Raw genomic sequence first — 22,427 nt, forward strand, 5'->3', positions numbered from 1 at the left:
CTGTGTTGGGTACCTGTGACTCCCAGTAAAATATGGGCACGCTGCAGCAGTTAATTTGATAAAACACCAGTGGCTAAAATAGCATTTCTAAAATGCACATAAGAGATGTGATGCATTGTAGCTAAGAGCATGCACAAGCCTTTCTGTTGTATCTAAATACTTCTTGTTACTGAAAAACCCCTTTTTCCCCTGATACCCGGGAAGCAGGGAGGCACTAATAAACAGGATTTGAAGGAGTTGAAAAGGAAAACTGCAACAATAAGTGGTCTGAGTTTTTTAAGTGTTCTATCTATTGTTAGTTACTTGTAAAGAATTATCTAAGAAATAATATATTCAGCAAGTAACATAAGTGATGGAATTATACAAGGATCAAGCACTGATTGATCAAGGGTTGAAGTCCATGCCCACTGAATGCAATAGCCAGAGTCTCATGGGCTAAATTTAGATCAAACATCAAATAAAACAGTTTGATTAGTGCTTTTTGACCAGTATAACTGCAAGTCTGTGTGAACTTAGCCTTATGCTGCGTTTCCAGCATATTTAAAATTATTCTAACATAATGCTGACATGCTATAAAACTTGAGACTATTGAACTCAGTGTATATTAGTTTTAATTAAAGAAAATTTATTTTAAACATAGGTGGATGTTTGCATCTCCTTTCCAATTCACATGATGCAAATCTTTATCACTTTGCAAACTCATGTTCTCCATGCTAACCTGACTGGCTGAGTTGTAAATGGGATGTATTGGGATGTGTATTGTCACAAATGCAGCTGCTCAGGGCAGGTACAATTCCCAGCCCTGGCAGAATGAGGAGCAAGTTCTGCAGGTTGTGCCCAGTCAGTAGCACTGACCACACATCTGCAGCTCACAGCTGTGGGAGGGAAAACAACCCCAACCACTGGTGAAGTTTATAGAAAGATTGAAGTGATAGAAGCTTGAATTCCCCCTGTGTGCTCCAGTCTGGGCAGACACGGCTCTGGCAGCAGTGCCTGGAGGGGTGGAAGGTTTCTGTCTCTGAGAATTGTCCCAGCAGTGAAACCCTGCAGTGACTACCAGGGCATTTTGTGCATTTCTGCTCACTTAGCTGAGTTGTTTCTCCACGTGGAGGGGAGGGATAGCTCACCTCCCTCCCAGAACTGCTGCACTCCAGCTGGCAAACACTGCCAGAGCTGAACAAGCCTGACAAGTATTTATAATAAGCTATTGCAGCTGTTCCAGCTCATTCTTTGCTTTTGTATATCAGATTTTACATTTAGTATTTTCTTTTATGATTTCATCTGTTATAGGAGCTAGATTACTCACAGATTCACTCCAAATAGTAACAACAAATTATACTACCATTAACAGAATTGTATTGTGTTTCTACTAGTAATGAAATATTTTTCCACAATTTAGGCTACATGAAGTGGAATAAACAGAAATTCTGCTATTCCTTGGTGGCCCTGCTTCTTCTCAATAGGAGGCAGTGAGTCTTTCATTTCAGCTTGCTATCCTCAAAGTTCATGCTATTTGGAGGCAAAGCTGTGGATGACAAACTACAAAGCTGACAGGAAAACATGCAAGGTTGATATATAAAACAAGCCACACTGCTCGTGCTTTGACTGTCACCACTGCTTTCAGGAAAATGAATAATACTGCCTCAGTCCAAGGCTCCTTAAGAGTTTCTTCAGCTTCCATGGGGGATATTACAATTCCTTCAGTCTAAATTTGGAACCTAAGAGCACAGTTTTCTAAAAGAAATTCAAAAAATAACTCTTTTTTTCCCCCCAACCAAATTCCTAGAAGAAAATAAGCTTGTATAACTTGTTCCCAAATTGAACAAAGCTAACAGAAATTGATGGTCCCTTTCATGAACTGTGAAAAATGCTGTGGATGTTTCTCTGGTTTAACAACTGAGTGAAAACATTCTCTGTTCACCACTTTCTCTGCAAATTTTGCTGCAAGCACCAACAGCTTTACACCAAGAAGACCCAAAGGAATTTTCCATCAAAGCAAAACTGTGCATCACATGAGCAGGTGAAAATGTGATGGAGAAAGGTGTGATGTCTCTGTAAACTTAACCCATGCCAGCCTCCATCTAATGTGCAGTATTTTGTTTTATTTTCAAATTCCTGTGGATTTAGTAATTGAACATTATTCTTGTGGGAAAGTGTTATTTGGCATTCATGTACATAATGATATGCTGAGAAAAAATAATTTTTTCCTTAAGAAAAAATAATCAGAATTCATCTTGTCTGTTAACAGGCTTTGAATTGTGCATGTAATAGAAATGGATATTTAAAACATCTTTATTTCATTATCTCATTTATCATATTGTAGGTTGGCAACTAATTAGTATAGATATTTGAAGTTATAGATTGAGGAAACTAAATTAGTGCACTATGATATAATTAATCACAGAAAACTTTTGTTCAGCAGCTAATCTATCAGCTACTTTGCTTCTTGTTGATACTCGTAACTTTGATTAAGGTTTTCAGTACTTTATTTAACATCATACCTTGTTAATATGAAATCCACTGATTATCTCCTATCTCTGAATAACATTCCTGGAAAAACTTGCCATGAAAATCCTCCTGGTGCTAGACTTCAACAAGAAATAGCCTATAGAGACCACCAAGGGCCACTGTGTGCCAGCAGTCCCCTAGCAAAGGATGCCTCAGGGTATCAGAAATGCTTTTCATTTCTGCCCTCCCCTCTGGTTATCCTCATGTGCTTCCACATGTTCCACCATGAAGTATTACAGCCCAGCTGAAGGTGCTGGAAGCAAGCAGTAATCCAAACCAGGACCAAGATTCTTGCTTCAGAAACCACAGAGGGCAGGCTGGGGGTTTGTGAGCATCCCTGGAGTGCTCCCTGGTGCATCCCTGGAGTGCTCCCTGGTGCCTGGGAGAGCAGGGCAGGGGCTGTGCAGGCACTGGGTGCAATGGGGATGAGACATTTCTTGCTTTTCTCCTGGAATTGCCATGCTGTTCCTGTCCTTTCATCCACCTGCTGAGAGGCAGAAATACATGGTAAGATGTCAGAATTCAAAATTAATTATCCCTTCATAAAGTTCAGAAGAATTGTCCTGAGCTTCTCTGACTGAGTACATCAGTGGGCAAGGGAAGAGCTACCAATGGTATTTATCTGGACTTCTCTAAAGCCCCTGGCACACTCCTCAACTTCTTAAACAAATCCTTGCTGGTGTAACCAAAGCTACTATTTCAGACACTTAATTACCCTGCCTGTTTTCATTGCTAGTATAATTGTAAAGACTTATTAAGCTATGAAACTAAACCTCTAAGTGCCTGATCTGAACACTTTTTACTCTGTGGGATTTTATCCAGTCAAATGGTTACCACTTGCAGCTTTCAACATATGAATGAAATATCTGAGCAATGCTTTGGAAATGCCAAATAAACAGAATGACAGGCTATTGACCAGTCATTGGGAAACACTGTTTAGTTCATTTACTAAATGTTAGAATATTTAAGTGAGTTGTTTTTACTGTGACATGGTGCTATTTAGAATATGCCAAAAGAAAATAACTATTTTTAAAATTGTGCTTTTTGTTGGGGGAACATATTGGTAAACTTCTAGAAGCCCCAGTTGTTGGTTTCACTGAGTCTTTTGTGTGAGGCTTTTGGTGCATTTTGACACAAACATAACCTATCTTCATATGTTAACTGTGTTTTTATGTTTGATAGTTACAATTCATGCCCCAGTGGTCATTTATATAATTTTACTTATCCTGTCAGCCAGCTTTGACATTATCACATGACTCCAATTTGTTATTTGCTTTGACTAATGAACAGCAAATAGGTCAAGACTAAGCAAAGCCAAAAAACCTTTTTAAGAATAACAAACCAGAAACTGATAGAGTAGCAATAAAATACATATAGCAAACTCTTTCTCTTAACCAAAATCCCCTTTATGGAATGTTTGAAAATCTTCTGGACAGATTGCCTGCTAAAGCAATATTTCTGGCTCAAATAATGATATTAATACAATTGAACATGGATATTTGTTGTAGGAGACCATAAGTCTTTAGAAAGTAAAACTAGTTTCCTGACTTTAGTTTAGTAAGGGACTAGTATCCTTTCTTGTATATATTTGAAGGCTTTTTTTTCCTCCCATATATCATTATACTGTGTTTACTTATTGAAAAAAAAAGTGGCAAATGGCATACAAATAACTATTGTATCCTGGTGAACAGCTTCAGGTATCTTTCAAGACTTTATTTTGAAAACTGGATAATGAGGAAAGTCTGAAAACTCAACACCCAAAATATTTGTAAGAGCAGAAGTATACACAAAGGATAAATGCAAGATTTTTCCTTCCATAATTCAGATTAATTTTTAGTTGCATTGTGTTATTATCAAAGATTAGTATTTGATATTACAAGTTTGTATGACACAGATTTCTTTAAACACCAGTTTTATAATGTGCATATAAAGTAAAATGCATGTATGTGGAACATGAGGCTCTGAGAGGCTGCAATAGTTTAGAGTTAGGTCTTCAGGATATTTATACTGTAATTTACTAGTTTTCATTTTTCTTAACGTTGCTTGAAAGCAAAAAGCCAACTGCATTACTTTATGAATACAAAATAATTGTCCATTTTACAGAGCCAGGAATCAGAATCAGAAATAGGTGAGCTCTGACCTCTGGTTTTGCTTCATGACACTGCTTGATTTCTCTGTAAAAATGTGACTTGCATGGAGATCATCTGTAAATGATCATGACTCAGCACATGAATGGACTCCTCCTTGTCCAAATTCCCAGTGACATCAGCAGTGCCTCCTTGGAGGGAGCTGTGATGTGAATGTCAGCACACAGCCCCAGTTGGAGGTCTCTGAACAAACCCACAGATTTTTGATGTTACACTTACAGCTCCTGGGACTTTTCTGTTCCAGCTCTTTTATTGCTGCAGAGAAGCTGCACTGCTAATACCAATGGTGGGAAACAGTGAACAAAAATGCACTTGATGCTCTCCCATTAGGAAATTAATATGCCCGTTCTCCTCCTTAGGCCTTGATCTCGCCGTGAAATTACAAACACGCAAGTCATAATTCTACTTAAACACATTTTTACTGGCACCATTCATGGCCAAAGCTGTCAGTAATCAGGCACAGGTATCATTACTGTGTATGGGCTCACAAACAGATCAGTAGAGGTACAGGAATCACAGACTTGCAGCAGGATCACCTGCTGAGGGCCAGAGGGGATCATTACACTGTGTAACCTGACCTTCTCTCCAGCATATCTGTCATTTCATCCATTTACTCTGTTCTGAGCCCAATAACTTCTGTTTGACTAACACAGCTCTTCTCTATTTGCCTTTATATTGAGTTTCTTGGCCAAAAATCCATTACCATTTTAGTCAGGTCTGCCATCACCTGAAAGAACTTCTGAGGATTTCTTGTACTCTATTAGAGACCTGCCATTGGGAAGGTGGGACCAAGCTCCCTTTAGGAGCAGTGATTATCCTGGAGTCTACAGCAGGCCATGATCAGCAGTGTTTGTGTCAGGCTTTGGGATTCTTCTGAGTGAAATATGCACCAAAATCTATTACTGCCTCCCCTAGTTTCTTATTTGCAGGTTTCTTTTAGGAAGTATTAACCATTTTTTAAGAAACTGGTCACATTAGTAAAAACCCAATGGTTCTACAATTTTCAAAAGAAACGTGATATACTCAAAACACATTCTGTCACCATGCAGAGCCTTCCTCCCAATCTTTTTTTTTTTTTATCTTATGTAATTCATAACAACATCTGACAGGCTCCTGCTAGCTTCAGATGATTTGAGAAGGATTTTTAAACAGGAAAGGGAGATTTGGGCACACATAGATTTGGACTGTGTTGTTGCTGCCACCAAAGTGGACATTGCCAGCATTCTTCAGCTTCCCAGATGTATATTGGCTCATGAAATCACTCTTGTTTAAAAGAGCCATCTACTCCAGGCTGTTACAGAATTGAATTCCCAGAATTTATTGTTTGTCTGTTGTGAACTTTTCTTTAATATGTATTTAGGAGAAATGTCTTTACATCACATATATCACATAATCTTTTTTTTTTCCCCAGGCGAAATTTTAGGCTAAACAAAAATATTTTTGATTATCAATATATAAACTATTTCAGTAAATTTGATTCCTGTAATATGTTCCTTAAGATATTCCTTATCTTCCCCATAAAAAAACCACAAAATAATAAAGCAAAGAGCAGATATCCCTCTTATAGATCTCTTTGTAATTGAAGAGAGGAGGCTTTTATCTTGCTGGCTGGCTTAGAGCTGCTCTTTACTCCCTGTAAAGGTAATGAAGACTCAGAAATACAGCTGGATCTGTTAAATTAGAAGTCTCTCTCCCTCACAGTACAGTTTGTGTTCCTGCAGACACTTGAGCCCACTGGTGTGAGCCCCTGTGGGGAGCCTGTTTGTGGATGCAGTGGCAGAATCCAGCTCCAGTTGTGTGAAATACACTGAAAGCACAACATGAATTCCACAAACTGGCATTTTTTCTGAATTCTTTACACACTCACTCAAGAGTGGTGCCATATTTTCAACAGCAATAAGGAAAACAATGGCACCTTCATGCACAGACTGGGGAAGGTTTTGATCTCCACAGATGAGCATGAGAGCTTTAAGCATCTTGGAAAATTAATTGGAGGGGAGCGAACAGTTTGTGCACACTGCTCATGCCTGCCATCACTTCTGAGAAGTTGGTTTGTTATTTGTTTAAAGGTGATCATGCCTTTTTGGCAAACCTACTGCTTTCAGGTATTTTTAATACATTCAGGGTACAAAGTATGTGAAGTACAGAGATGTTTATAATGAGCAGCAAAACCCAGAGGTATTTTATTAGGCTGTGTAACTATTGCTTGATGACTACTTTTAATTGGTGAAATAATAACTAATTCCTGGTTTATTTCTTTAATATTTTAACCTACTAACTGCATGATTTTTATGAAACATCTCTTTTGGAAGCAGCTAAAACCTTTCTCAGTGGTTTTGTTCACAAACTTTTAAATTGATTTCTGGTATTAGTTCAGAGAATCAGAGAATCATCACTTACTTAGGGTGGGAAGAGACCTTTAAAGGTCATCTAAGGCCAACCCCCTGCCCTGAGCAGGGACATTTTCATTTCCAGTAGACTGTGTAGTTAATATACATCTCTAGCAGTGTACTTATGAGTCTCCACTAACATGGTGCTGGTTTTTTGCAGCTTTTTGTGTGATTTTTTCAAATGAAATAATTTTTTTCAACCAGCTCCTAAACACCAGTTCACATAGAAGCAATTGCATTATTATGATATCTATTATCTTTTATAGATACATATGTAAAACACCTGATAGACCTGAGAGCAGTTGTCTCCAACAATCTGAGAAACAACTAATTCACTTAGGTTTTTTTTTTAATTAAATGTATCACTGTGAAGTCAGACCTAATGAGTTACTTCTTCAAATTATTTTCCCTTCTCAGACTGTTAGAATATTTCTTCAGAATTCTGTATATTTTCTTGCATCTAAATGAGACCATTCTTATTCATAACCTATTTAATATGAAAACCTATCCTCTGAAATTGATTCTAATATAAAAAGGTGTACACGTGCACTGATATCCTTTCCTTGAGCAAAGCAGAAATTACCTTATTAATCATATTCAATTGTTATGGGCCTCCACTCTGAAAGAAGTTAGCCCACATAGAAAACTGGGCTTCACAGGAATAAATGCCCCTGTAGAGATTTTCCTGACAGGGAAAAACCACAGCTGCCACACTCCAAAAAGATTCTGGTAGACCCAAGAAGAATGGATTTATATATAGAAAAAACCCAAACTGACCTGAAACCTTTAAAAAGAAAACAAACTAAAAACCACACACAAACAACAACATCAAAAAATCTACCTTGAAGGTATTATTTTAGTCAAGCAAAGATTAATCTCTTACTTTACCCAGTTAATCTCTACAAATGCAGTAGAAGTTCTATGGACAGAGGCATTACAAAGTTCAGGAATCCTACCCCTAAAGCACTGGCATCTGGTTTTAGTCAAGTGATGAATTTAATTTAAATTATTAATTTAATTTATAACTTTAATTTATTTATTTAATTAATTCATTTAGCGGCCCTTTGAAAGTATCCTAGGATTTTCTTGTAGAAGTGCTCATTCTGAGGGAAGTAATGCATTAATTTGGAATTCATATGGACATTAGTCTGCTTGTATTCTCTTAGCAGAAGAGAAATATTAGAAATAGCCAAAAAACCATGAGGCAGTGTCATCAACTCTCCCTCTTCCAAAGAATAGAATTAACAGAAAAGGACACCTGGATATTTTGTAATATTTATTAATGCAAACCACCCTGCAACTCTTTACTGAAGTAATGACTGAGAACAAATTTCTGGTTTAATTAATGGAAGAGGGATGTTTTAAGAAAAAAAAACAAATAAATTGGCTATCCCTTTTGTTTTGTGGCTTTTTAAAAATAGAAATAGCTTTGCTGGTTTGTCAGTGCTCATCCCTCCTGACTGGCTCCTCCTTGCCTGGCCAAATTCAGCCCTTGGGTCAGTGATGCGGATTCTTCCAAGTGAGGAGATTGCTCACTCGTTTGGAGCTGCTCTCAGCTATGCTGACCTGTTTCCAGCTTCATCTGATGTTTAAGCTGGAGACTAAAACATCTTATTGGATGGTAACACAGACAAAAATAATCGTAGGAAAAATCCTATTATCAGATAAATATTTTTAGTAATGAGAGAGCAGGATGTAGTCATGCAAGATGCTTAATCTCAAGGCCAACAACTCTTCAAATGACAATGCAGTTGTAACATTTTCCATTTCCAAACAATGAGCAATCAAACATTAGCTAATTAAATGCTTTCAGTGGTGAAAGAAAATATAAAAATACATGAAATTATCAAATAAAAAAACCAAGTGACTAATTTGTCAGCCTCAGCATCACTTTACAAATAGCAGCAGCCAAGTTATCCCTACACTGCATATCAATCAATTTTACTTTTTACAGCTGATAAGATATTCTCTAATTAAATTATGTTTTAATTGCCTTTGACTTTCAGTGCAAGGAAAATGACAATATGCTTTCCATGAAAGTACTCCCTACTCATTTCTGTATGCTGTGACTGTCATTATGCAGTTAACAGTTGTTCCACATAGGGATCAAGACTCCACATTTTCTCCTGAAATAGGATCCTGAAATAAATCTGATTCAGAAAGGGTTATTTTCTATATGCTAATATAATTCTTTTAATTGTTTGCAACACTGAGGTCTGCCCACTTGCAGTCTATTGCCATTCTCAGAGTTTTTCAAAGAGCATCTCCAGAGCCATTTGATCCTATGTGTTACTGCATTTACAATGAGAATGCCAGTCCTGGAAAACACAATCTCCTGGTTTTCACACTGAGCTCCTTACTAATTACCTTTCAAAATATTTGGTTTTTATAAGGCTACCATGAAGTGCATAGATCGAAATCATGCTGCTGCTTTATGATATGATAATTAAGTTAATTATAGCACCAAAATGTGTGTCAGTAAGAAGGTGCCAGAATTAGGGCAGGAGACCCAGCTCAGGCTCAGCACTGGGACACAGGGGATGCACTGACAAACAGGGCAGGCCCAGGAGGTCAAGCACCTTTCTCTAAGTGCCTCTTCTGCATCTGCAAAGCAAAGGAGGGGAAAAGAAGCAGCAAATGCCTCCATAGTTCCCACTCCTCAAGTCTGAACACACAGGAGAGGTTTGGGTGAAGGCATTTTGGGTGATTCAAACCAGACTTCATCTTAATTCAGCTGAGAAGGAAAGGAAGGTAAGCAAGCTGTAAACAGACACTGCTGCAAGATATGAAAGCAAAAGCAGAAAAACAGTAAAGAAAAGACAACTTCTTTCTCTGGGCTTTGAGATAAGCAGAAGGAAGGAAAATTTGAAGCGCAGCCCTACTGCGTTTAGTTGGGTCTCTAACCCAAAACTTAATTTCTACACCAGTTACAAAGAAAACATCACCTCAGGGTTGTACATGAAGGCTTTGGTCACACTGTGACACAGTTACTCAATATTTCACATCCACTTGTTGGAATATGGACCTGATAGATGCTCCTTATATGCTTGATTTACAAATAAAGTCAGCAGTTGTATTTTCCAGCCATTCCTCCAGTGAGCAGATAATGATATAGCCAGTGCTGGGACATTTGATGTAAGTAGTGGACATTTCAGTCACTGCATGAGTCCTTCATCTCCCTAGGATCCAGGGGAAGAAAATTATTTGATATGAGAGCATTTGATATTACAAGTTGTATTTAACATTTCAAGGCTCATTTGAATCAGCTCAGCTCACTGAACTGCTAAAGCATACAGGACAGCACATCCTGTCCTGAGGAGAAACCTATAGATGTGTTTAGTAGCCTAAAGGTATATTACAAAAAAATGAGTCGCTGAAGATGAGGCCCAAAATTGCATTGGTGCTGCTCATTTCAGATGTGATCTGACAGCCAGGCCTGGTGCATTACAGCACAGAAGGGTGGATGGATCAGCAGCAGAAAATACTGCTGAGGTCTGTGGTGCACTGGGAACTTCTCAAGACAGAAATTCTGTCATGACCCACAAATACCTGTAGAGCACAAGTTAGTGACATTTGATATTGATGAAAAAATACTGTATCATAGCACTATATCATAACACTGCATCATAACACAATATCCTGAGTTCTTTTCCCATGTTTTAATCCATCAGGATGCTAGAAAACTTGAGTTTTTAGTAGGGATGTGCAGGCAGTAACATCTGCTTCCTGTGCCTTGGCAAAGGACTAATGGCTGCTGCAAAACATTTCCTGTAAGCATTCAGCCAGGTTTCTGCCCCCAGCAAATAAATGAATAAGGATGTTTAGTTCTGCCCATGTAAACACAGCATTTTGTAACCTCGGTACAAAGTGGAAACAGTAATTTCAGGGGTTATGTATTTTGTGGTACACTGAGGATGGAATACTAACCAGAAGGTTTTATGCCATTAGAAAATTGTGTATTTGTGCATCTCAAAGAGCTTGGTTTCTAAGCACAGCACTGGGGCTTTCTGAGTGCTTTCTGCAGGTCTCTACCAAAGTGTGTGCTGAAAAAGGAGAGACAATCCTGAGGCTTCCCCTGGCTGGCCCATTCTCAGTGACCCAGGGGGACAGATTTTGCCAGGGGGTTGTTCATGTTATCAGGCCTGAAGGGTTAAACTTGCATTTATTTTCTAAGAGCAGACAGCTTTGGACAAGACACTTGTTTCTGCTGGTGGTATGAAGTGATGGCAAAGAAAAGATAGAATACCATGTGCACATTTTCTTCTCATGGTGTTTCTTAGAGAGACAACATGAGTCAGTGGTCTAAGAATCAAAATTTCACAAAATTCAGGGGGGGTAAAAAGATATTGTTACAGGAAGTCAGACTGCCTGATATATCAGCTTATATTGGTAAAATGAGTAATTCTACACAAGAGTGTAGAAGCACAAAAGGATATGGTGATACATCACCCAGTTCCTGTAGGAGCTCTGCTCTGAGTTCTGAGAAGTCAGTAAAATTTTCTGTGTTAATTCCAATCAATTGTGGGTCATGTCCTAGATTTATAATAATTACATTTAAAGTGTTGTGATTAAAAACAAGCCCTAGCTTTTATAAATGCAGGAGGAATTAACACACACCTTACGAGATCTTTCACAAATGCAGTCAATGTGCATGGGCTTAATTTTTTTAATATCTGGTCTTTTTCTGTTTTAGGCAATAATCAGAATCCAGAGGAAAAGGTTGCAATCTACAGGAAGCTGGTAGGTCAAATTTTAAAATTATATAAATGCCAGTACAATTAGAGAGAAAAAAATGTAAGCGGTAAGGTAATGAAACTTGCATTTACTGGATATTCAGAGAATATGCAAAATCATTTAAATTTACATACTGAGGGGGTGAAAATGTGGTTTAGCAGAGGCAATTAACATGAGAAAGTAAGACAGATGCTGTGCAAATAATTCATAATGAATAATTTCTTTGCTCCATTATGTGTTTGCAAGTTTTCCAAACAAACTAGTTTTTCTGATGTATATGTTCAAACTGTTTGCTGAATAATATCTACGCATAATTTTTTATGTAATTCATTCATAAGCAGAGCTTTTTGAATATTCAAGCTCTTTTTGAATGGGTATGTAGGTTGTGCAACACATTTCTCTTTTCCAATTGGAGAAACATGACTTATAGGTTCTGCTATGAATAATCACAATATTTAACAATATTTGCTTCATTATTTTACCAAACATTCCTGCTAGTAAACTCATTTGTTAAGATAATCATGGAAAAAGAGATGCAAACAAAAGCAAATAAATTAGCCTGGCATCCTCTCTTTTCTTTCTCACTTAAGAAAAATAATTTGCACTGTCCATAATTCTGTTTGTCTTTCATTAAAATATACGAGGAAGCTGAAAATGCAAAATCATATTGTTAAACAGACTTGAGTTTCCTATGGCTGTGGAGTCACACTCAATGCACAGAGTGCCAGCCCAGCCCTTTGGAGCTGCCTTTGGCCCCCTCCCACAGGGGCAGCCCCTGGGATGGCTGAATCTGTGTCCCTTTCATGGAATCTGTGTTCCTTCCATGGAATCTGTGTCCCTTCCATGGAATCTGTGTCCCTTCCATGGAATCCTTGTCCCTTCCATGGAATCCTTGTGCCTTCCATGGAATCCAGGTCCCTTCATGGAATACACATTATTTCCATGGAATCCTCATCCTGTCCATGGAATCCACCTCCCTTCCACAGAATCCTTCTCCCTTCCATGGAATCCACCTCCCTTCTATGGACTCCTCATCCCTTCCATGGAATCCTCATCTCTTCCATGGAATCTGTGTCCCTTCCATGGAATCCACCTCCCTTCCATGGACTCCTCATCCCTTCCATGGAATCTGTGTCCCTTCCATGGAATCCACCTCCCTTCCATGGACTCCTCATCCCTTCCACGGAATCCAAGTCCCTTCCATGGAATACACATTATTTCCATGGAATCCTCATCCTGTCCATGGAATCCAGGTCCCTTCCATGGAATCCAGGTCCCTTCCATGGAATACACATTATTTCCATGGAATCCTCATCCTGTCCATGGACTTCTCCTCCCTTCCATGGAATCCAGGTCCCTTCCATGGAATACACATTATTTCCATGGAATCCACCTCCCTTCCATGGACTCCTCATCCCTTCCATGGAATCCAGGTCCCTTCCATGGAATCCTCACCCTGTCCATGGAATCCACCTCCCTTCCATGGAATCCAGGTCCCTTCCATGGAATCCACATAATTTCCATGGAATCCACCTCCCTTCCATGGACTCCACCTCCCTTCCATGGAATCCAGGTCCCTTCCAGCCAATCCTTGTCCCTTCAGCAGGCAGACAGGTGTTTGGAGCTCCTGCTCCATGGCACAAAGGGCAGGCTCCCATGCAGGAGGCTAATGAAGACAAACACGCTGTTTCTTGGCATGCAAGGTGATTAATTGCCAGAGGCAAGCTTAATTATGCCAGGAGTAACAATCGGCGTCAGGGACAGACACCAAGTTTTGTGCGGCCCATTGTTAGACATGTGTTGGAGTTTGAATTTGAACATGAATGAATTAGTATGGATTGTGTCTTCCTACAGAGCTGCCACATATTATATTTAGAGTCATATTTATTTGGAAAAGTCAGTTTTTCTCTAAGTGAAGCAGGTCATCAGACCTGAGAGACTGCAGCATGCTCAGGATCAATTGTGCATGATGAACTCAAGGATGAGTGAATTCCAGTTCCAGAATCTTACTAGCAATGTAAAGACTGCATTTGATTTTCTATATTAATTTTTTTTGTACAAGTTTTTATACTGAATATATCATATTTCAGAGTTTCTATATCAGTTTACTATTTCAATAGTGATAATTTGGAAAAAAGTAATATTGGTATTAGTAAAATAAGTTTCACTTTCCTCAGGAGACAGTGAAAGAATTTAAAGTTCTGTTTTTGAGGTACCTATATATCCCATGTATATGCTCTCATTGAGGATCTGACAGTCTCAGTTTACACCTTTTTTTCCTGAAATCAGAAATTATGACAGGAATAGTACAAAGGATTCCCTGCACCTTTTTAACACTAACAGGACAGGAGAATGCAGAGAACATATAAATAGAGTTTCACAAATGTCAGTTCTGCAAAAGTGTATCAGTGTGAAAATGTGCCATTTTCACATTTTACACTGAATAATGAGAGCACTGACACAAGTATTTTAAATAACTGAAGTATACCTACATGCCTTTGGAAGAGAATAGAAAGAATAACTTAATAAAATAACTTGCTGAACAAGTACTGGTGCTAACCAGCATTTTCAAATTCCTTTGGAGGCAAAGAAATAATTGCTTTAATGAGCACTGAAAGTGAAACTGTTTGAAAATACAGAAAAATTACAGTGAAGTGACATTAAACCTAGAAGGAAATTGTGGATCACTAAGTTGGCAGATTTTATATGGCAAACATGACATTTTTAAAAATCATATATATATATATTAAAATAAGAAAACAACAGAAAAGAAAACACACATTAAACCAATCTTGTTGAGTAAATAGTCTCTTTATTCCTTGGATTACTTGCATTCTCTTCCCTTTTCCAGCATTTTAAATTTCTACTTTATAAAACATCCAGACATAATAAACCCTTCAATTCAGTTTTGGTTTATTCTTTCCTATTTATCTACAGTTAAAAAAAATCATGTTTCACTAGTGATGAAAAAATAATTTCATTAGTGATTCTTGGTATTTTTGTAACTTTAAAACACACATTGTAGATTCTACATCCCTGAAAACATATTTCCTGCTCAAACTTCCCATTCTTCTATGGCTGCCTTAATTTCTTTTTGCACTGCAGGAGTTCATACTGGTAGAAGTGATAAATGGATGTCTTTCTTTGCATTATACATATTTACAGCAAGTAAACTGTGTCTACCATATCACTTTATAAATCTATTGCCCAGTGCTGCTATAGCCAATGCATTAAATATTGGGCTTCTCAGGGACTGCTCAGTGCAGTTTAACACAACAGATAATGAAAGGAGATCAGGCATGAAAAGTTCCTCTTTATCTTGCACCTTTCCTCACACAAAGTAGCTGATAACAGCTAAGTTCATCATCCTTCTTTCATACAGTATTCAGGAAATCAGGCACTTAAACCACGACCTTCACAGAGAGAGGACTGTGTCATCCTCTTTAGTCAGTAGCAAAAAAAGGGCTCTGATCCTGAATGGAGTTGTTGGATTTTGTCAGAAGATAAATTAAGCAGCTGAATACTTTTGTGTGCTTGTATGGAAGTCCTTTTCAAGGAAATACTTTGCATTAAAAGAAAAGAGGGCATAAGAAGGCACAGAACATAAAAGTTAGCAATGAAAGATGGGGCCAAATTAAGGTTGAACAGAGCAAAAGTAAAATTAACTAACAGCTTCCTTAAAGACCCACCTCTAATATTTAATTATTTTATTAAAAATGCTGTGCAATGCCAGAGAATTCATGGTAACTGCTGGAAAAAAAAATGTTATCCCAATTCTGAAAATGTATGTTGGTTTATTATTATCTAGCATTTTTCATTCTCTTGATAGACCTTGTGTACTAAGAAAAAATATTGTTCTATTATATTTCATAATGGGAAGTGAGCCTGTGAAAGCTAAAATATTCACTGATCTGTGAAAGTATTTTCAGACCACAAATTCCACTTTCCCCACCCTCTAATTCCTCCCTCAGTCTCCAGAGTGTTTTTATTTAAAAGGAACAAATTCTGTTGGTGAAGTTTGCATTGGCAGTTAATATAGGGGTATATATATAGGGGTAGATGTGTCTCACTCAGAAGGCAAACTGTCACAAACTGCACATTCTGTTTATGTGTTGGCTACTTCTAGTTTTGCCTTGGCTTTTTGTGGTGTTTTTGTTTTTGTTTTGTGTTTTTTTGGTTTGGTTTGGTTTGGTTTTGCTTTTTGTTTTTTTTGGGTTTTTTCTCTTCATTGCGTCCCCAGTTATTCCTTGCATTTTCACATGCACCTTCCAGTTCACAGGCTCACTGCTGAAGCAGACTGCAAACTTAACATTTGCTTTTGAGGCTGGCTTCAAATCTTGGACTGACTGAAGTAATTTCAATCTTATGTAAAATAGCTACTTCATCCTTTACACCTTCCTACTTGCCTTTTTTTCCTTCTCTGGATAATGTTCCAGATATTTTATTCTACCACTTGTGACTAAACCAATCGAAGTGACCTTTCACTTAGACTAGGTACTAGAATTGTCTGTGTGTGGTGCCATTTACCTAAAATCAGCCTCATTCCATCTCGTGCAGAGTGTGTGTCTGTGGGCTACCTCATCCACACCAATACCACTTCAGGCAGAGCTGAGCTAAAACCACTCCTGACATCAGAAATAAATGTTGAATTCATCCTCAGCTCGCTCTGTCAGTGAACTCATTGCTGCCATCCAGAACACCCCCTGACCTCCATGGTTTTTATCATAATCACCTGGTGGTATTTTCTCCCACTCTCAAAAACCATATACAGACAAGTACATAAAGCAAATAGTTTTTCTTAATGTAATGGCTACAACCTCTCAGTAATTGCAGCAGGAATACAAGTGAAACTGTTCATCCTCTGTGGTGTCTGAGTCATTAAAATGGCTGAGAGAATTAACATTGCAATTACACTCAGGAGCTCGCCAAGCCAAACTGAGGAATAGTTAACAACTGTATCTTCCATTAATGTTACAAGAGCAATGACAATACTCAGATTTCAGTATTTGGGATCTGGCATCTAAAAAGTCACTGGAAACCAGTATGACTCCAGTAACTGGTTGGGCCAGAAGAAGGTAAGAGACCTGGGCCCTGATTCACAGAGTAAGAATGGCCCTGATATTTATGTCTTTACTTAACAATTGTATTAGTGCTTTAGGATTATCACATAAGCCTTATGTGATAATCCTAAACATAACTACTCTGGAAGCAGGGCATCCTACCAATTCTGCAACAGTGACACCTAATTTTAACACCCACAATGTGTTTTTCCTGAGAGCTGAACAATTTAAACACAAAAATTCTTCTCAGTGACTGGTGAATTCTCCTCTTGGTCAGCCAGATGAGCAAAGACTCCTCATTTGCTTCCAGCTGGTACTAATCCACTTTACACTTTGTTGACAGCCATATTTTCCAAACTCCTTTCAACTATTTGTGGTCAGCTGTAGGGAAAAAGGAGGCCAGGTGTGTCAGTTCAGAGTTTGCTGTGTACAGAACACACACCAAGGCACACAGGGGGTGTTCTGCAGAGTTCTGCATCCACTAGGGATGGCTGTGCATGCTGAACCTGCTCATCTGCAGACAGCAATTCCTCAAAGTACAACAGCATTCCATGCCTATAAAAGTCTTCACATTTTCTTAACTTTCCACTGAGCAGGTGGAAGGACTTTCCATCTTTTTTTGCCCCCTCTTCTTCTTCCAAAACTGCAACTTTGTTGATGGCTTTGCATTGTTGAGAGCTGTTCAAGCACATTGCAAGTGGCTTTCTACCTGCTTGGTGCTTCCATTTGAGCCACTTCAAAGACAGGCTATCATTCTTACAATTATAAGAAGAAGGCTGCCTATAAAAGGGAAGGGGAGAAAAAAGGCTAAAGAGACTGGAAACTACCTGAAAATACTAGTACAATTTCAACATCTTTCCTTTCTTTTTGTCTGATGAATTACACCGAGCTTCTGGCAATATTTAGGAGGTGAAACAAACTTGCTTATTGCAATGTCAAACATACACCACACTTACTGAATTACCAAAGAAGGTAATTCCAGTGTGTTAAAATTGTGTATCATGCCACTCCTTCTCTGCTAGGTGCTCACTACATGATAAACAGCTACTTCTCCCATACCATGGTGTGGTTACTTCCTTGGAAAAGAGAGAAATACTCTTATGTGTATTTTTTTATTGTTATTAATTTTTCCATAATTTCTTACTATGCAATTGCAGACATAGGATTAAGAATGAAAATTGGACATTTAAATCAGGTGCACGACTGACTAATGATATTGCAGTATATATGATAAAGGTAGGAAATTGTACCAATTAATTAAAATAATCCTCTTTACAACACATTAAAACATTTGAGAGGCATTGTTCAGGAAGATAAGCTCTCTCTTTATTCTGAAGAGTCTTATGTTGTTACAATGGATCATTGCATTTCACAATTTCCAGCTTACAGGGTTGGAAAAAATTATGGCTATCAGCTGGAGTGACCTCTTGTGTGATGCCAGCCAGTGAACTTCCCCCAGGTAACCACTCCATCAATCCTGTAACTTACATTTCAGATGCAATATAACTTTCAGAAAGATCCTATTTTGAATCTAAGCAAGACCAGAATACACATTCCATAGGTAAAATGTTCCTATTACTAACAAGCTGCACTCCTAAAATTTCCCCTTCATTGTAAAATGTATTTATATAGCATCAGCTTCCAGAAATCCTTTTATCATGCCTGTTTTGATCAAGCTATAGCAGTGTGTGTGGTGGAGCATATCCATACTAATAGAGAAATAATGATGTATAGGGACACACTGAAAAATCAGCAGTTCCAGGTTAGAAAATTCAAACGTGTGCTTAAAAGGCAAGAGGACAGGCATCCAGCAGTTACCACCAGTAAACTGCTAATCTTTCTTGTTGCCTCCTTTCTTCTTTCCTTTCAAATCACACTGAAGGTCAATTTTTCAAAGAAGTGTGAAAAGAGAGAGCCATGGCCCTTCTGAGAGTGGACAAGATGCTCTCCTGTCAGCAGGCTCTGAGAGTGACAAGGTGATCCTGAGAGAGCCCCTGAAGGCATTGAGGGCTGGGAACATGTGCAGGCTCCAGGCTGTGCCTTTTCAGCTCAGCCATGGAGCACTGGCTGATGCAGCAACAGCAACGGGGCAGTGACACAGCTGCAGCCTCATTCCCCAAACTCCTTAATAAAAGCTGAAGAAACACACTTAAATTCACTTCAGATTTGCTGCCTGGAACTTGTTCTTGAAGGTAGGCATGCACATTCTTTCCTCCAAAGAACTAAACAGAGCTAATGTATTAAATCTGCTAAAGGAGGAGTAGCCTATGGTCACCTTTTACTGACTAATCCAGTAGTTAGAGACCTAACCCAAGAAAATTAGGTGTTTGGGTTATTCTCTGCAGCCTCATGCATATTCACTGCACCTCCCAGGAGAATACCCTTACCTGCAGATAAAAGGGATAGGAACAAACCTGTCTTCCATTGAAGCTGTACCAGCTGTACCACCACATCTGAAGGAATCCAAGATCAATTTAAACAGAGAACAAGAGGAAGAGGAAGCATGGTTCCCTGTCTTCTGTTAGGACACTCACTTTAGGGATAAGACACACTTATTCTTCTAAAACTTGTAATAACTGTCTCTCAGATATTCTGGATTTATATAGTTAACTTTAATCCTGAATGTGGACACAAAGCCAGTATTCCCACATTGGTCTTAGTGATACTGCCTCAACTTGTAAGTTCTGGTTATTTTTGTTTTGATACTCATCCACTCCCAGCTGTCACTTTCACTAACCCAGAACAGTGGGAGCATGTACTCAGTTATTCACCAGGACAAACTCATGCTGCTTATAGTAAACTGCCTTCCAGAAAACAATCCCCCAACCTGAAATGTCACCCGTGTTCTTTTTCACTAGATGCCTGACCTTGACTTCAGCAGCTCTGTGGAACAAATGAGGCCACCTTACCAAGGCAACTGGCTTGGTCTGTGCCATTAACCCAAATCCATCATAATTGACCAGCTACACACCCTTGCTGCATGGCATTTAATAAGACATTTGCTTGTTCTCTCTCAAATCACTGGTTTGTTTAAGTAGCTTTCTAATATTCTCTAAGTCACTCCAATGAGGTGAAGATTTCCAAGTATCTTTAGATTGTATGAGCTGAATGAATTCTGAATTTTGTTAATTTGCCTAATCATCATAAGCATCAAGTCAAATGTTTTATGGGCTGCTATTACAGACTTTCCATTACCTTTTTCACTGATACTTACATCCATCATAATGTAGTTTGACAAGATTTACTTCCCAGCTCAGTGTAATTCTGTCTTTCTTTCCTGATAGGGACAACTCATTACTTAACTGCAACAGTCTTTTTAAGACTTCTCTAGCATTCATGTCTGCAATCTACTTTATTTTCAAGCAGAAATGTTATTTCCAGTAAAATGACTGCCACAGTATATCTGCACACAAGTTTCTCTGCAGAATCAACATCACTGCATATACATTAAAATCTTGACCACAGCTTTAGAGACAAGGACATATCTTGAAATCTGTGAAATGCCATGGAAAGAGACAAGGCCAGGGAGAAGTTGTAGTTCTGTGGATCTTCTTCACTCCTGTGAATAGATGCAGTCCTCAAGCAATAGCATTGCATGTAATTTACCAAGCTCTACCAGTATGCTCAACTCTCCCCTTTTCTCAATTAACCTTGAAAAGCTGAGAGATGCTTCCCTGCTGGTTTCTGGATTGCCCCTTAAAACTCTGGCTCTTTGTTGACAGTTACAGAACTACAGTTGCAGTTGGAAAATTAACTCTGCTGTAGTTTCTCTCTAATCAGAAATTTACAGTGCACTTTCCCCAACTACAGCGAATCCAATGTGCTCCAGTTTGCTGCATTTCTCTACAGGGATTTTCTGTGGTATGGAATAGTCATGAAGTCAATCTGTGGCACTGTTAGCCCTGCTGCTGTGCATTGCCCATGTCCAAGGCTCCTTTTCACTGCTGTTTCTGATTCCTGGCTAATTTCAGTTGCTACTTTCCTCCTGGCCTTGCCAAAAATACATACTGAGTTTTACAGGTTGCCATCAGCTTGTGCCTTGTACTTTGTCACTCTCTTGTTTCCTGATTTACTCTGCTTTAACACTTCTGGTTTTGGTGGTCTGACAGATGTGTAGCAATGTGGAGGGAGAAATTAAAGGTTAAATAATAGTCAACGTTTAATGATTTCAGAGAAAAGATAAGTATTCTGCGCACAAATTGGAAGTAACATTATGTAGAACACGATGATTGAGGCAAAAGCAGTTGCAGTTCTGCTCTGCAGAAGTGACAACAGTCGTTGGAACGGCTCTAACTCGTGGCAAGAAGATGGAAGCGATTTTTTAACAATTCTTTATTTTTCCCCCTCCTGCCCAGATTTTGTTGTCGCCTCCGCGCGCTCCTCGGGCTGCGCAGCGGCGGCCGCGGTAAGGGACCCTCCCCTCCGACCCGCATCCCCTCCGACCCGCATCCCTTCCCGAGCCGCATCCCTTCCCGAGCCGCATCCCCTCCGACCCGCATCCCCTCCCGACCCGCACGAGCATCCCGCCGCCAGGGACTCCGGGCGTCCCCGCCTCCCGCGCCGCTGCGGCAGCGCCCGGCCGGGGCAGCGGCCCGCTGTGCGCAGGGACGGTCAAGGCAACAAGGACGCGCTGGCGGCGGCGGCTCCGGTGCTGCCGCTCCCGTCCGTGTCCCCGTCCCCGTCCCCGTCCCCATCCCCATCCCCGCGCCGCCGCCGCCGCCGCGCGCGCCCGCCAGCGCGCGCCCGTGCGCGGAGCGCGGCGATTGGCTGCGGCGCGCGCGCGGCACCCGCGGGGAGGGCCGTGCGCGCGCCTCGGGACCGCGGCGCGTGCGCGCGCGCGCGCTCCCCCTGCCCACCCGCCCGCCCGCTCTCCCGGCGCGCGCTCCCCCCGCGGCCGCGGCTCCCGCGCTCCCCGGGGGCGGCGCGAGGCTGAGGCGCTGCTGCCGCTGCCGCTGCCCGGAGCCGCCGCTGCCGCCTCCGCTCCGGTGTCAGCGGGGACGGGACGCGCAGCGAGAGCAGAGCCAAGGCGGGGAAGGGCAGGGAAGGAAGGGGTGTCCCCTCCTCACTGAAGGAATCCGCACCGGTGCGAAGTTATCGCCCAGAGACGGTGAGAGGCGCTCGGGCTGCTCAACCTGCTGCCGCCGCCGCTGCTGCCGGTAAATGCTCTTCACTTCTTACTTGCCGACATGCCCGGGGCTCTCCTCCCCTCTCCGCAGCGCTCGGGGCTCCGTGGCCCCGGCAGCCCCCGCTGTAATTGCGCGGTGGAGTTGCCAAGTTGGGATGCGTGTGCGGGTGCGGGTGTCGGAGCCGCGGGATTCAGCACTTGGAGAGGTCATTACTTGCATGAGTTCCAGGCAAGGAGGATAGGAGGATTCTCCGTGCCTCCGCAATAACTGCCGCTGCTGCCCATTAATCCTCATCCTTAACCGCTGGTATTTCTTATGTTTTCACCGTGTTTTAATGTAGTCTTCGCTTTTTTTTTTTTTTTAAGCTGCTGGGGTTTAATTTGTTTATTTACTTTCTTTTCCCCCTTTTCTTCCGAGATTGTAGTACAATGGTATTATTTATTTCTTCAGTGTTTGCCAACA

At 40.3% G+C, this 22,427-nt stretch overlaps 1 protein-coding gene across 14 annotated transcripts in view; it reads left to right on the forward strand.

The window, feature by feature from the left end:
- The window catches only part of TENM2 (teneurin transmembrane protein 2), an 884,487-nt gene that overhangs the window by 240,516 nt on the left and 621,544 nt on the right, over window positions 1-22,427 (forward strand). For 13 of the 14 annotated variants that reach the window (XM_054642789.2, XM_077186471.1, XM_077186472.1 and 10 more), the window contains exon 1: window positions 21,771-21,995. The gene's annotated coding sequence lies outside the window, so the exon portion shown is untranslated. Of the gene's footprint in view, window positions 1-11,738; window positions 11,786-21,770; window positions 21,996-22,427 lie in introns of those variants that run through there. The other variant, XM_077186468.1, reaches the window with a different exon arrangement.

The sequence above is a fragment of the Agelaius phoeniceus genome, chromosome 15 (genome assembly GCF_051311805.1).
Source record: "Agelaius phoeniceus isolate bAgePho1 chromosome 15, bAgePho1.hap1, whole genome shotgun sequence".
In the NCBI taxonomy this organism is placed as follows: domain Eukaryota; kingdom Metazoa; phylum Chordata; class Aves; order Passeriformes; family Icteridae; genus Agelaius; species Agelaius phoeniceus.